Source organism: Ambystoma mexicanum, chromosome 2q (assembly GCF_040938575.1).
Source record: "Ambystoma mexicanum isolate Mex_15411 chromosome 2q, UKY_AmexF1_1, whole genome shotgun sequence".
NCBI lineage: Eukaryota > Metazoa > Chordata > Amphibia > Caudata > Ambystomatidae > Ambystoma > Ambystoma mexicanum.
Genome location: NC_090924.1, coordinates 198,635,994 through 198,651,892, shown reverse-complemented (window position 1 = coordinate 198,651,892; position 15,899 = coordinate 198,635,994).

Below are 15,899 nucleotides of genomic sequence, written 5' to 3'. Positions count from 1 at the left end.
GAAGAGATGTACAGGTAAGAACAGCTTCCCCCAGTTGGTAAGTGTGCTGGCAGGAAGCAGGATGTCCAGGAAGTAGGATCTTCAAAGGTAAGTCTGACCTCAGGTGATGGTGAGCGTTCCGCTGCTTGCAAGTGCAGAATAACGCGAAGCGTCTGTCTTTAGGATCGGGGCAGCTTATATGGAACAAGTTACTTACCTGTAACTGTTGTTCTCCGGCATGGGTCTGGCATGGATTCACATGCTCATGAATATTCCCCGTCGTCAGGCTGGGAATCCTCGGTAAAGAAAAAACCAGTATCAGTTTAGTTTCTGATCTGTCTTTCGTAGTAATAACCAATCACTGGTCTCTGCGTCATACTGACCACAGCCAATGACTGCCCTCTACCTAAGCACCGCCTCTGGCAGCCATCTTCAGATTTGGAAGCACGTGAAGTGGCAGTAAGACCAAGTGAAGAGCCGCAGAGGGGTAGGCGGGAGGGTTTGCATGTGAATCCATGCCAGACCCATGCCGGAGAACAACAGTTACAGGTAAGTAACTTGTTCCTTCTCCAGCATGGGGTCTGGCATGGATTCACATGCTCATGAATAAAGAATACATAGCAGTACACACATGCAGAACCACGGGAGGTGGCAAAGGCTCAACATTAAGCATTACATCAAACTCAACATTAAGCATCTTACCTCCTCACCAGGCTCACCTCAGGCGAACAGGTTGCGCAGCACTGCTTGGCCGACCCTGGACTCCTCCCTGGAATCCCGATCGACGCAGTAGAATTTCGTGAAGGTGTGCGTAGACCTCCACGTAGCAGCCCTGCATATGTCCAGCAGGGGCACACCAGAAAGGAACGCCGCGGTAGCTGCGATCGCTCTGGTGGAATGGGCTCTCGGACGGCCAGGCAGCGGTCGGTTTGCCAACCGATGACAGTACATGATACAGCCGGAGAGCCATCTGGAAATGGAAGCCTTCGAGAGAGCCTTCCCCTGATTGACAGGTCCAAAGTTCACAAACAGTTTTGACGTCTTCCGAAAACACTTTGTGCGGTCCACGTAGAACTTCAGCGCTCTAGCCACATCCAGCGAGTGCAAAGTCCTCTCAGCCGGCGACGAAGGCGACAGGAAGAACACAGGCAACACCAAGGGTTCGTTGAGATGGAAGTCCGCCGGTACCTTGGGCATGAAGGAGGGGTGCGTCCTGAGCACTACCCTCGTGTCGTGAAAAGTCAAGTACGGGGCCTTGCAGGAAAGGGTCTGGATCTCTCCCACCCGTCGTGCGGAGGTGATGGCCACAAGAAACTCGGTTTTCCACGACAGAAACTTCAACGGGGCCGAGTGCAGAGGCTGGAACGGAGGTCCCATGAGCTTGGTCAGCACCACGTTGAGCTCCCACGCCGGGCCGGCGCCTTCACCGGCGGGAACGATCTGAACAGTCCCTTCATGAACTCTTTCACCAGACGATGAGACCACAGGGACGTCCGGCCCGTGGTTCTGGTGTATCGGGAGATCGCAGCAAGATGAATCTTGATGGACGGGTGTGCCAGTCCAGCTTTGGCCAGCGTCAGCAGGTACGGCAGTACCTGGGGAGCCGTAATCCATAGAGGGTTAATCTTCTGTGCGTGGCACCAGACAGAGAACCTCTTCCATTTGTGTCCGTAGCATTTAAGAGTCGAGGGCACCCTGGCCTTTGCAAGAACCTCTCTGCAGTCGGCCGGTATGTCGTATCCTCCAAACTCTAGCGCTGCAGGAGCCAGGCCTGCAAGTTCAGCGATTTCAGGTCGTGGTGGAGGATGGCGCCTCCTTCCCTGGAGAGTAGATCCGCGTCCACCGGCAGCTTGATTGGCGGGGACGCTGACAAGCCCAGAAGGTCCGGGAACCATATCTGCCTCGGCCACGCAGGTGCGACGAGGATCATCCTGCACCGTGACCTCTTGAGCTGGTTGACGAGCCGGATTAGCAGTGGCAAAGGAGGGAACGCATAGAGGAACAGGCCCTCCCAGGGGAACGAGAAAGCATCGCCCATGCTCCTCGCCTGGGGAAACCTGCTGGCGAACCTCCGGCACTTGGAGTTTGTCGCCGTCGCGAACAGGTCGATCTGGGGTGTGCCCCACCGTCGGAAGAGGCGATCCACTAGATCCTGCCGTAGTTCCCACTCGTGGCACGAGCGCAGCTCCCTGCTGAGTGAGTCGGCAATGATGTTTTTTATCCCTGCCAGATGAAACGGCACCAGAAGCATCCTTTGGGCGACTGCCCAATGCCACAGGTCCTCCGCCTCCTTGGACAGTGCCGGGGACCTGGTTCCGCCCTGTTTCCTGATGTAAAACATGGTGGTGGTGTTGTCGGTCAAGATCCTCACCACCTTGCCCTTGAGGGACGGAAGGAAGGACCTGAGGGCCCAGAACACTGCACGGAGCTCCAGGACGTTGATATGGAAGGGCTTCTCCGTCGGGAGCCAGAGACCTCTCGCGTGCAGATTCTCGGTGTGCGCTCCCCACCCTTCCAGGGAGGCGTCTGTGGTCACTGTCTCCTGGTGGTCTGGGGTCTGGAAGTCCATGCCCGCCGTCAGATGCGCGCGGGTGCCCCACCACCAGACCGCTCGGCGGAAACTCTCGTCGAGTGTGATCCTCTCCTCGAAGCCGCCCGTCGTTTGGATCCAGCGCGCGTCCAGGAACTCCTGCAACGGGCGCATCCGGAGCCTGCACATGGGAATGAGGTAGATGCAAGAGGACATCATTCCGAGGAGGGACTTGATGGACCTCACCTTGGCCGCGTCGGAAACCAACATCCGCTGTACCTTGCCCAGGATGGACCTGGTCCTTTCCTCCGACGGGGAGGCCAGAAGGGACACTGTCGAGCTTCGCTCCCAGAAACAGTGCGTTTTGCGCGGGTACCAGGTGGGACTTGGCGTAGTTCACGGAGAATCCCAGGTCCGTGAGAAGTTGGACGGTCCTTGCCGTGTGCTCCACGGCGAGCTCCCTCGTCTTGGCTCGGATGAGCCAGTCGTCCAGGTAGGGGTAGACGTGGATCCCCTCGCGGCGCAGCTGCGCCGCCACCGGTGCAAGGCACTTGGTAAATACCCTGGGTGCCGACCGTAGTCCGAAGGGGAGGGCTTTGAACTGGTAGTGACGCCCTTGGACCACAAATCTGAGGAATTTTCGGTGCCCCTTTAGGATGGGAATATGGAAGTAGGCATCCTCCAAATCCAACGACGACAGGAAGTCTCCTTCCTCCAGCTGACCCAGGACGTGCTGGAGGGTGACCATCCGGAACTTCTGTGCCTTGATGAACTTGTTCAGACGTCGCAGGTCTAGGATGGGGCGCCATCCTCCAGTCTTCTTCTTCACGAGGAAGTATCTCGAGTAAACTCCGGAGCCCCGAAGCCTCATTGGGACGAGTTCGATGGCGCCCTTCCTGAGCAACGCCTTTACCTCCAGGAGAAGCTGAGGGACGTGAAGCTCTCTCCTGGCCACGGGGGGACGCGCGGGCATCTTCTTTGAAACTCGAGCGCGTGGCCCCGGGCCAAGGCGTCCAGCACCCAACGGTCGGTGGAGATGGATTCCCACACGCTGACGAAGCTCGCCAGCCGGCCTCCCACCGGGGTGCTTCGGTGGGGGCCGACCCCACGGCCGGTTCAATCCTGTTTCGACGAGGCTTTGCCGCCTTGACCTCCTTGGCGACGACGGCGGGGTCCTCCAGACTTGCCTCGTCCTCTGTAGGCCTCTTGAGACGAGCGGGCCGCTTGACGGTAGGTAGAGAAACCGCCGCCGGAACCTTTGGAGGCGCCCTTGCCTCCGCTGCTCCGAAAGGGCGTCCGTCGTTGCTGTAGAACCCCAAGGGCCCGGGCCGTCTCAGTGTCCGCTTTAATGGCCTGAAGGGAATCGTCCACTGTTTTCCCAAACAGGTTGTTCCCATCGAACGGCAGGTCCAGGACTCTGGTCTGTACGTCTTGACGGAAGTCCGTAGCCTTGAGCCATCCACGCCGCCAAAGGCACACGCCGTTGCCCAATTGGCGAAACCCAGTGTCGGCGATGTCCGTCGCAATAGTGATGGCGTGGTCCGACGCCACCTCACCTTCCTGTAGGATCTCCAGGGCATCCGCCCTCTTGTCGTCCGGTAGGAAGTCCAGCAGGGGAGCCAGTTTGTACCATAGCTCCCTGTCGTAGCGGGCCACGATAGCCAAGGCGTTGGCCGCTTTAATCGTCGTCGCTGCAGACGAGATGACCCTGCAGCCCATAGCGTCCAATTTCTTTCCCTCGCCATCCGGTGGGGAAGTCGAAGTGGAGGCCGCACCCTCCCCCGCTTTCTTCCTGGCCGCCGCGGAGACGACGGAGTCCGGGGTAGGCTGCGCCCGGAGGCACAAGGGGGCCGCATCCGGGACCCGGTACTTCTTTTCGTACCGGTCTCTTCTAGCTGGCGTCGTGGAAGGGTTCTTGAGGAGGGCGAGGCCCTCATCCCAAATGTCGTCCAGTAGAGGCACCGCGAGGACCGTCTTCCTCTTGGCCTCGCACCGTTGATAAAGGAATCCTTCCTTTTTCTTCTCCTCAGGGCAGAGTTGGAAAAGCTCAGATGCCCTGGCGATCATGGAGTGGAACGATCCAATCTCGTCGGGCGGAGTGGCCCTGGTGGGAGGTGACGACGGGAGATCCTCGTCGTATACCTCGTCGTCCGTACCCGTCGCTGCCGTGTCAGTCCCCGTATCATCCCCTCGGGTGGACGGGGAGGAGGGCTGGACGGGTCGCGACGGCTGAAAAGGAGGTGGAGGGTGAATCCTCCTTTTCTTGGGGGGGGGGGGGGAACACCCGAAGGTCCCGGTTCAGGATCCCCCGACGGGAGAGGCTCCTCCGTCGGCAACGGTAGTCTCGTCCTTATCTCTGAGCATAAGGACTGTATAGCCAACAAAATGGCCGCCGAGTTGTCTTGCGGCGCTGGCAGAGGGGAATCCGACGGGCGATCAGGGGCCCCGTCGGCACCCTCGACGCTGTCGTCAACACCTGCGTCGGGCTCCATCCCGACGGGCCGGTCTTCATCCACGCCAAGACCGTGGCTTAAGACCTCGATCAGCTCTTCCTCTGAAGCCGAATCTACGACGACGCCCTGCCCCCCCTTTTTCTTCCCCGCCGGGGATTTCACGGGGGTCCTATCGATGGGCACAAAAGAGGACTCCCTCCGAGGTGGCAGGGAGACTCTGAGCCCCGAGGTCGCCACCACTGGTGTAGCCTCCACAGGCTGAGCTAGGGCCGCCGCGACAGTATCGATAGAGGGCTTGGCCGGATGGATTAAGGCCTTCACCACCTTAGGTGCGCTCACCGCCTCATCCTTGAGGGGGGGACACTGCCTTGCTCCCCCTCCGATGGGGCCTTCGAGCTCGACCGGGGCCTCTCCAGGAGCTTTGCCGGGTGGTCGCCCTTCCTCTTACCCGACCCAGAGCGTTGGCTCGTGGCTGAAGGTGCCGGGGAGGGTGCGCCCTGCCTGGCGCCCGTAGAGCCCGACCGTTCGGCGCTCCCGGTGCCAGCGGACTCGCGGTGCTTGGCCTTGTGTTGGACCCCCGTCGCCGGGGCGTCCTCAAAGGTCTTAGAAGACCGCTCGGATTTCTTCCTCTTCTTCTCGCCTGACGGGCTCTTCCCTTCCAGCCAGTTGGCGAGGCGTTGGTGGCGGTCCTTCATGGTCCGCTCCGACATATTGCCGCAAAACGCACAGTCCTTCTCCACGTGCGTCTTGTCCTCATGTAAGCAGTAGAGACAAAAGGAGTGTTCGTCCTCCTTAAAGACGTTCTGCAGCTGGCATCCAGGGCAGACCCTGAACAGCTTTCCGGGCGTCGAGCTTCCCTTCTCCTGGGCCATGTCCGGGCCTGAGAAGCTTCTGGAGTCCTCCAAAACGTAGCTCGACGAAATCTTCACCCTTGAGGGGCGCAGACGAATCCGACACGGGTCCCCGTTGATCGGATGGAGAGTCGGTGGAGCTTGAGGTGAAAAATTAGCACTAACGCTCGAGAGCAATAGCACGAGGATCCCAACACATGAACGTGCGGTAAAAATCTGAAGATGGCTGCCAGAGGCGGTGCTTAGGTAGAGGGCAGTCATTGGCTGTGGTCAGTATGACGCAGAGACCAGTGATTGGTTATTACTACGAAAGACAGATCAGAAACGAAACTGATACTGGTTTTTTCTTTACCGAGGATTCCCAGCCTGACGACGGGGAATATTCATGAGCATGTGAATCCATGCCAGACCCCATGCTGGAGAAAGTTGAGATCGTGCACGCCCATTAGGGCCGGCTTACCAGCCACACCCTGCCACTCCTAGAGAGTGAGCACTTGCAAAGGCAATCCATTAGCAGCCACACCCAAGAATACACTTGGGGCTGCTTAATGGATGGAATGTTCAAGGTTAATGCATCTGAAGTGCTATGTCCATAATAAAAGGTTTTTCGTGTTAAATGGATGTTCTTGTTTACTTTTTTTCATGAGCCTGGCGCCAAAAGCGCCAGGACAGTGTCCACCCAGGTCTCATGTGCATGCGACCCCTGCATTCCTGTGCCCCCGACTTCATGACAATGACACGAAGTGAAGTCAATTTCACTCCACTGTTCTGGGAAACCGTAGTTGATCCCAGAGAAGGTATTTAAACATTGGGACATCTGAAAGACTACCCTGTGGCACTGCACTGAAGGTTCTTTGTGACACAATTGTAAAAGATGCCGCCTATGGAGTTGCTTAGACTCCATAACCAAAAAGAAACAAACACAGAAAACGCATTGAACTGAAAAGTTTAAAGTCCCAAAGTTTAGCAAAAGAGCTGGAGGGCTCCAAGGTGGGAGGAATTGGCACATTTAAGAGAATTCTCCCCAACACTTGTCCCCACCAGACTAAGGGACAGGAGGATCTAATCCCCACCAGGAAGGTTCTCCTGTTTCAAGTCGGTTAAATGGCCTGCTGAGTACACCAGCACCCTTTTGTAACCCTTGCTATGGCACTTTTTATCAGTTGTTTTCATTTTTAAGCTATATGACCTACAAACCCTGTTTGGTACATCTCTCTTATTTAAGGTATAGGGGATCTGATCTAACATCCCTCAGGAGTTGTGAACACCTCTGAACCTACGATAGGTGAAATAACTTGGTACCTGAAGTAACATCCGGACCAGCAGGTAAGTTATCAGTAGGTTTATTGGTTAAGTATATGCCAGGAAGATAAACATTGGCACGTCCCTTCATGCCAGCTTAGATCTCAACTGTAAAACAAAGAACCTGCCTTCAGATCATAAAATGCCAACACTCCACACTTACTGACATCACCACATTCCACCATCAATGATGTCGCCCACACTCAGACACATTACAACACTTCTCCCTCCTTACATTTCTTGAAGAAGGAACTCAAATGAAACAATCACCCAAAACAATCCCCCACATGTACTTGTGGCCAGCACGTAAATGCACCAACGAAACAGACCCTAGGTAAGTACCACAAAACTAGCCACCTGGAGCTCACTCACACCCCCCAACACTCAATACTTGATAGCGCTCAATTGGCTCTATAACCACAGCACCCTTAACCTACATGGCACCCCAAGAATATGCACCCTAACTGTGCCTACCAATGGACAACAAAGAACCATAACCGTGCCAACAAAGAATACATCCAAAGAATACATCCAACTCCACTCCATCCCCACCAAACACAAACAATGAGGAACCCACCGAAGTAGAATACACTCAAGAAACAAAAATAATAAACTACGCCCACTGCCTGTTTCAAGCTGCCCCTTGAAGCCTAGAGCCTGCCATGCTCCAGTGTTTCCAAAATACACTACCTAATGCGCCAAACCACCCGTGCACCAACAACCTTCAAACCTAGTCTGCACCCTAGGGCACCAGGGCTGCCACTCCAGGGATCAATCCCAGCTCACCAAGAGCAACAACAAGCACACCGTACCAACATCAGTCGACAACAGCACTCCTGCAGAGCACCCCTGACACCCAAGCACACCATAGAAAACAGTCCAACTAAACTGCGCCAAAACACACTCCTTAAGCCACCACACTACGAGACTCAACCAACTGCCTGTGACAGTACACAAACCACACCTAGGACCCCAAGTCCAGCTAACTGCATCACCGCAGCACACCAACACTACAACTCAGGACCCCTAGTCCCTGCCAACTGCACCACGCAGCCCATCAAGACTACCGGTCAGGACCCCCACTACAGCCAAACTGCGCCACCGCAGCACACCCACACTACAACTCAGGACCCCTAGTCGAGCCAAACTGCACCACTGCAGCACCCCAACACTACAACTCGGGACTCCTAGTCCAACCAAACCGCAGCACACTACACATCCACTCAGGTCCTAGCCAAACATCATTAACCTAACCTATGGGACCCCTAAACCAAGTTAGACTACTATTAGGAGTTAGGCTACCATTGGGAAACCTATTCCGCAATACACCAATTACGGAACACACCCGTCAACCGCACACCACAACGTTTGCCCATACTCCTGACTCACCCGCCACAGCCTCCACACAAGACGGGGAACAAAGTACAAGAATAATCGTTCCAGCAGCTCACGCTTGAACGCCACTAGATGATCCATTACGTCGTCATTCTGTAGTGAGACGCCGCAAGGCACGCATCTCCAACGTCTCCCCCTTGGGCTAACAGCCAAGGGTCCACAACGCCTGGCAAGCGTTACACCGACGGCCTCCTTAGTCTGGGGGCTTTTCCACCGGCACACTGGGCCCCGACCCTGGCAGCGACCTTCTGCTCCTACGCTGCCTCCGATGCACTTCTGGCCGACTGGACTGCCCGGCCTCCAGTCACGCCTGAGACAAAATTGCAGTTTACTTCCCCTGCAGCGCACACCAGCCACACATGACCTGGCACGCACACACATGCGTTTCGCTTGCCAGCACTTCCAAGGCAACGGGGCATCTGCGGCCCATGAAGCTCTGTCACCTTCTGGCTCCTGGGACACAAAGCTCTGTCACCTTCTGGGTCCTGGGTTCTGAACACAGCGCAGAAACGGGACCGCCACCGCCAGCACCACCCAGCCTGCTGGCGGACCTCCTCACGCTTCTCTTCACCCCACACACCGACATGTGTGCTACTCAACACCTCCTTTCAGCACCACCCAGTCTGCTGAAGGGGTATATGGAGCCCAGTTAAGACAACACTGGACTAAGTTCTGCTGACACGTTCATCGTGGGACATGGACTCAATTGAGGGCGATGTTTCCTAGCTCTGCGACAGGATCCCATCCTCGTCGACAGTGAAATAACTTGGTACCTGAAGTAACACCCAGACCAGCAGGTAAGTTATCAGTAGGTTTATTGGTTAAGTATATGCCAGGAAGATAATCAACACGTCCCTTCATGCCAGCTTAGATCTCAACTGTAAAACAAAGAACCTGCATTCAGAACATAACATGCCAACACTCCACACTCACTGACATCACCACATTCCACCATCAATGATGTCACCCACACTCAGACACATTACAACAATAGGCTTTTTCAAGGGGGCCTTAGAAAGGAATCCCTTAGACCTAGAGGGGCCTCCATGGTTCCTCAGCACCTCTCTCACAAGAGCAGGTTGGGTCTTGGGTATCTTGGCTGGAGGGGCTGTGGTCAAGCAAGGTACAAGTTTCCACTTCTTCTGAGACCTTGTTGAGAAGTTTCCCTCCTAGCACTAGGATTTATACAGGAGTCTTCAGTAGAAGATCCAACTGTCTTAAGGTGTTTCCACCAGCTTTGGGAATTACCAGTTCTCACAGGCCTAGAGAGGGTTCCAATTGGTCCACCCACCTCTTCCGCAGAAGCAGGGTGGGTCAGAGACTTTACAACTGGATGGGCAATGATGGAGCTTGGTTGGGGCTCCCATTTCCCTAATATTCTAGCCTCAGATTTGCCTTGATTAGAGGTCAACTTACTAACACAAGGGCCTACAGTGGGGTTCTCTATAGAGGGCCCCAGAGGCTCAGAGTGGTCTCTTAAGGTGGCCTCTCTAGCCAATTTGGTTTGGTTCAGTTTCCTCTTACTGGGAGGCCTGGGGGTACTGGACACACTCCTAGAGTTTTTAAGTCATTCCCCAACAGGACTCTCCCAGGCACCTCATTCTGAATACTGACAGGAATCCTCACTGTCCTATTGTTACACTGAATGTGAGCTGGTAGAATTTGAACCAATTGGACGGGGCCTCCAGCAAATCTAGTGGGACCTTTGGGTGCCTTAGCAACATCCTCAGGCTTGAAAAAGCTTTCATCCACAACTTTTCTGCTGGCCCCAGTGTCTCTCATGGCAGGGGTGTCCTGGCCATTTACAACAACACTGTCCATATAATACCCTTTGGAGTTATCTGTAATTGAGTTATACACATCCATATTCACTTCTTACCCAGACCCAGGGGCTCCAAGGATACACTGGCTTGAACACCCAAGGGTCCTTTAGCCAATACAAAGCCATTTGTACTTCTCCCTCCAGGATTAAGGCTAAGGAGGCAGTGCTGACCCCTACAGGTTTACCCTTGCATCGGATATCTCCTTTCAGATGGTCTACAGACCCACAGACATAGCTTTTATCAAATGCTCTCTGGAATGGTGGTTTCTGCTGACCTCCCTTTGGTTGGGCACCAGAGGATTTACTAGACCTACTACGTTTCCCATGGGATCTAGCCTTATGTGGTTTGGGGGCCTCTTCTGGTTGGTTGGAATTAGAAATATCTTTACTCTCACCTTTGTGCTGCTTCCCCTCATCCTTTTTATGAGTGGCCCCAGAATCCTTATGAGTGGCCCTGTTGGCCACCCATGAGTCAGCTGCTCTTGCTAACTTTTTGGGATCAATCTCATTTGAGTCAGCCAAGTGCTCTCAGCTCAGGAGAGCAGGCATGACAAATAAATTCTAACAAAAACAGATTTCTCATTCCTTCAAAAGAGTTAACTCTGTAACCCTTAACCCAACCATCTAAGTTTTTCAAACATTCACACACCCAGTTAGCCCACGGGGTACCATCAGTCTTTTTGAGGGTAATAAACCTCTTAAGGTACTAGGAAGGAGTTTTCCCAAATCTAGCTATCAAAGCTAGCTTCACATTTTCATACTCCAATCTTTCAAGTTCCCCACCTCCATTACAGCATCAGTTGCAACCTGGGGGAGCCTAGACAAAAGCCAAGGAATCAACTGATTTCCATAGTTATATTCAAAATCACCAACCCAATCCAAAATATCAAGTTTCACCTCAGACATACTAAAAGCTTCCTTAGGCATGCAAGGTCTCTTAGGACTGGAAGACCTAGAAGACTCTGGGCTAGAAACATTTTCTTCATTTCAAGAGCATGTTGCAATTTCATTTCCCTTAGTTAGAGATCATGATGTTTGGCTTCAGCTTGGATTTGTAATCTTTTAAACTCTAACTCAAGTCTAATTTGTTCAAGATAGACACATTCTGGACTCAGTACTGGACCTGGTAGGGTCCCTATGGCTAAAAGGTTGAGGCATAAGGGCCTCTTGAGGTAAAGAGGCTCTCTTCCTGAGACTCCTCCAACTCTGACTCTTCAACAATATAAGACTCCGAATCACTATCATCCTCATCATTTTCCACATTTCCGGGGATAGTAGGTGTCACACGCCTACTACCCGGACTTTGACTTTCTAACAATCTTGCAATAAATTCATTTTTCTTGCCTTTAACCGGGAGATGCCCGACTTTACACATTTCTTTCAGTTGCTCTACTGTCAAAATGATCAGGGCTTCCTGCCTGTAGTTATCCATATCTGGCATGTTACAACTGCTTTTCTAGTGGAGCTTAGCCTTGTGAAGGTTACTATTTGAACAAAGGTAAAGTAAACTCTAAATGTAACAACTCTACAATATATCTCACCGCTGTCACCAGTGCTAGGCAAAGTTTGTAGTGTTCCCAGAGGGTACTGCATTCAAACAACTATGACTACAGGTATAGGCAACCCAACCTTTGGTATAAGCTTGTACTACACAGATTTGGTAGCATGTGGAGCAGCCAGGCTTATCTCAAGAGGGGAAATGTGAGCAGTAGTGGAGTTACACAAAGATTCACAGTTACAGGTATTCAAATAAACTCTTACACTCAAGGTTTCTTGCATAAACAATAATGTATTCATTGGTCAGTTATAAAGCCTTCAGAAGGGAGCAATAGAATAGTAACACAAGTATACTTCAAAACTGTACACTCTGAGTTTCTGGATCAAACAAGGCCCTTTTGGGATGGCCCACAGACACAACCTACACCCACAGGTGACTTCCATAACAAGGGTGCTGAGGACATTAATACTACTGTTGGCATACAGAATACTCTTTAAAAAGTAAGTAAAAGGCACAAGTTATTATAACACAATAAATACAAATAGTCATAAGCAGGGCAAATACTTTCAGATAGCTCTTAGAAGAGTCATTCAATTCAACAGGCTAAGCCAAAGTTAATAGGCCAAAGTCTTTGTATAGGATGCAACAATTCAGGTAAGTTAATGGAAAAGTCTTTGCACAAGTTCTTAGGGGTCTTTGAGAACAGGGAGAATCAAATGCATGGCCACAAGCTGTTTAGACTTGTGAGTTGCAGGAGTTACAAGCACTTCCACAGTAAGAGGTAAGTTCTCTTAGGCTAGTTTTACAGTATCATGGTAAAGAAAAAAAAGATGCAGCTGAAGACTTCTGTTTCTGTACAGCTCTGCAGATCTCACTGTTCCTGGGCCTCAGTCATGGCGACAAGAGGGAGGACGCTGGGGGACTCCTGCACTGTACTGCCCCGGTCAAAGCTGGCAAACTTTACTTTCAAAGGCCGTTTCACGTTTCAGCTCCTTGCGGTACAGCAAATAGCAATAAGCATGGTTCCTCTGGCTGTCAAGGTGGACTTTCATCACATCTGAGGTCCCAAACTCAACTGAGGGGGGGGGGGGGGGGTCAGGCTTGGTCAGTCCTGCTTCGTGGGAATCTGGAGGATCTTCCAAAAGCTTTAGGCCAGCTTACAAGCAACGCACACAATCTGGTGTCCCTCTCCCTGGCTCTACGGTTTCCTGCAGCAACTCTGAGGAAATTCAACCAGCTCCGAGATGGGTGTCCAGGTGGCTTACTTGGGAGTTGATTGGTCCTACCCACTCAAAGGGAGAAGTCGTCCTTGCAGGGCTTCTATGTCGATGCAAACTTGTCAATTCGGAACTGCAGCGGGCTTCACCAGGCAAACCAATGGTCCAGGAGTTGCAGCAGCCGTCCTCTTCAAGCTCTTCTTCGGTTCCTTCATCCAGTGGTCGACACTGCCTTCCAAGCCAAAATGCTTGCCTTTTATTCAGTTCTCTCCCATTAATTCCAGCCTAGCTGCCACTCAACCAGCAGGGTGGCTGTCCTTGCTGGACAGTCAGCCAGCCAATCACCACAGAGTGCATTTGGGTCTCCTAGGAGACCAAGTACAGGGGAGTTTCGGGCACCTCCCTCACTTCCTGCCTACCCCAGACACTGTGCAGCCAGAGGCGAGTTTCACTCCTGAAGCCCGCCAAAGGCAAATGAACAAAGATACCAAACCTGGTTTTGCACACAGAGAAAAACTTGAGGACCTTTCCACAAACAAATGGCAAAAAAAGAAGACCTGGAACCGTTTTAACAAAGGAGGCTCAGGCGCCATCTTGAAAAACATGGCTTCCGCGATTTAAAGTTACCAGAGCTGCGAACAGTTTGCGGTCGCGGTAAATCATGGTAGTTCATTGTAAAACCACTGCCACCAGCCATTCTGAGAGGAAAGGGTAACATTTGACTGTTACATGAGTAACTAGACATAGGGGATACTAAGTAACCCCTCCAGCACTCTACTGTAAGATAGGGTGTGCTGGGTCTCGAAATTTACTGGACTAAGTGAAGTCAATTTCACTACACTGTTCTGGGAAACAGTAGTTGATCCCAGAGAAGGTATTGAAACCTTGGGAAATCTAAAAGACTTCCCTGTGGCACTGCACTGAAGGTGCTTTGTGACAATTGTAAAAGATGATGCCTATGGAGTTGGTTAGATACCATAACCAAAACAAAATAAACACAGAAAACACATTGAATTGAAAACTTCAAAGTACCAAAGTTTAGCAAAAGAGCTGGAGGGCTCCAAGGTGGGAGGAAATGGCAAATGTTTGAGAATTATACCTAACACATACAACATGTTAACAAAAGTGATGACATTGTGAATTTAAAGGTGGGGATTCAAGAGTCCCTCTACTTTGGAGGAATGAGAAAGGAGATGAGCGTAGCATGGTCATTTTAATGCTACACTTGAAAAAGGTAAAGAATTGCAATTTGATTGTGAAGCGGAGATTACAAATAATTTGGCCATACCTGTTTTTTCCTCAGAAAGTGTGTAATACACGATTGATATTATGGGCTTTACGTAACAAATTTGGTTATATAGCAGTCAATGGCCAAATGCAGGAAGATACACCACAGACAATTATGGTGGCATCCTCTTGCCAAGAGACTGTTGGGGCAGGGCTTCAGGGTAAAACCAGGAAGGAAAGAATGCCTGCCTTCTAATTGGTTGGGAGTGACCCTAACATCCAATGAAGGGGAGGGAGACCAGGCGGGAAGAAAGAGGTTAATGACTAACCCTATAGGACAGAACAGAGGGTATTATATGTATATGCTTCTTGCCATTGCAGCAACCTGAAGTAGAGACAGTGGAGTATATCTGGGCCTATTAAAGGAGAGCCTGAGAGCAGAAAAACCAAGAGAGCAAAAGAACCACGGGTCCAGGACATTGGGAAAAGTGAGAGTCTGCAATGCTGTAATTGTGGCCATCCCTCCTCCTGTAATAAAGAAACCCTCGAGTACCACGTGACTTGTGGAGTGATCATTACTGACCCAAAGCGTTACAAGTGGTGTCAGTAGTGAGATTGTGGCAATGCCATGGAGAACCTAGTAAAGGCACTCACCGAGGGCCAGCAGCAACTGCAGCAGGCTTTCCAGTGCAAAACCATCAAGCCCAAGCAGACCGACAAGCGTTCCAACAAGCCATACAGTTGCAGCAGGCACAGCTGTTAGATGCCATGACATTAAGAAGACAACCACAAGTGCCCAGTACCGTATTACAGAAGTATACCGTGGGTGAAGTCATGTCACACTTCCTTGTGAACTTTGAAAGGGTCGCACGGAATGCCTTATGGCCACGCCAGAGATGGGGACAATACATAGCACCACTGATGACCAGAGAGATGCAGAGCGCCTACCAGGCCGCCAACCCCATGAGTGACCTTGCATATGTGGACATGGAGCGAATAGGACATGAAGAAACCTATCGAGTACGGTTCTGAGAAACCCTGTTAACCCCCAGAGAAACCCCCAGACAACTGTTCTACAGGGTAAGGGACTAAGCTCACTGATGGTTCCAAAAACCACCACCACACCCAATGGAAGGGCAGACTGCATTGTGCCGAAGCAGTTTGTACAATCCTTACCTACCCCAATACAGCAATGGACCAAACGCCATAGGCCCAGTCTGGCCGAGGCAGTGAACATGGCTTCAGCATATCAAAAAGCTGGCATGGGAAGGGTCATGACTTTTACACCAGGCAACCGAGACAGAACAGTCCTACCATCACCTGCCACACGACCATGGAATGGAAGACTCCATGCGTCACTACACAGATGAAGTCAAAAGGGGCTAATCGAAAGCTAGACCCGGGAGAGAGAATCCTTGGGTCATGATGAAACAGAGTATCCTGTTGCCCTGACAACCTCAATGTTACTAGTATGGGGAATGGGGGCACATTGCAAGACACTGTACACAGAAGGCAAAACCAGAGCCCATGACGTCAGACTTTTCGTTTCTGTACCTGAAGAGGAAGGCTGAGGATGATACTTGGGCCAAGTTCTCTCACTGTATCCCTATATCTGTGAAGTAGAA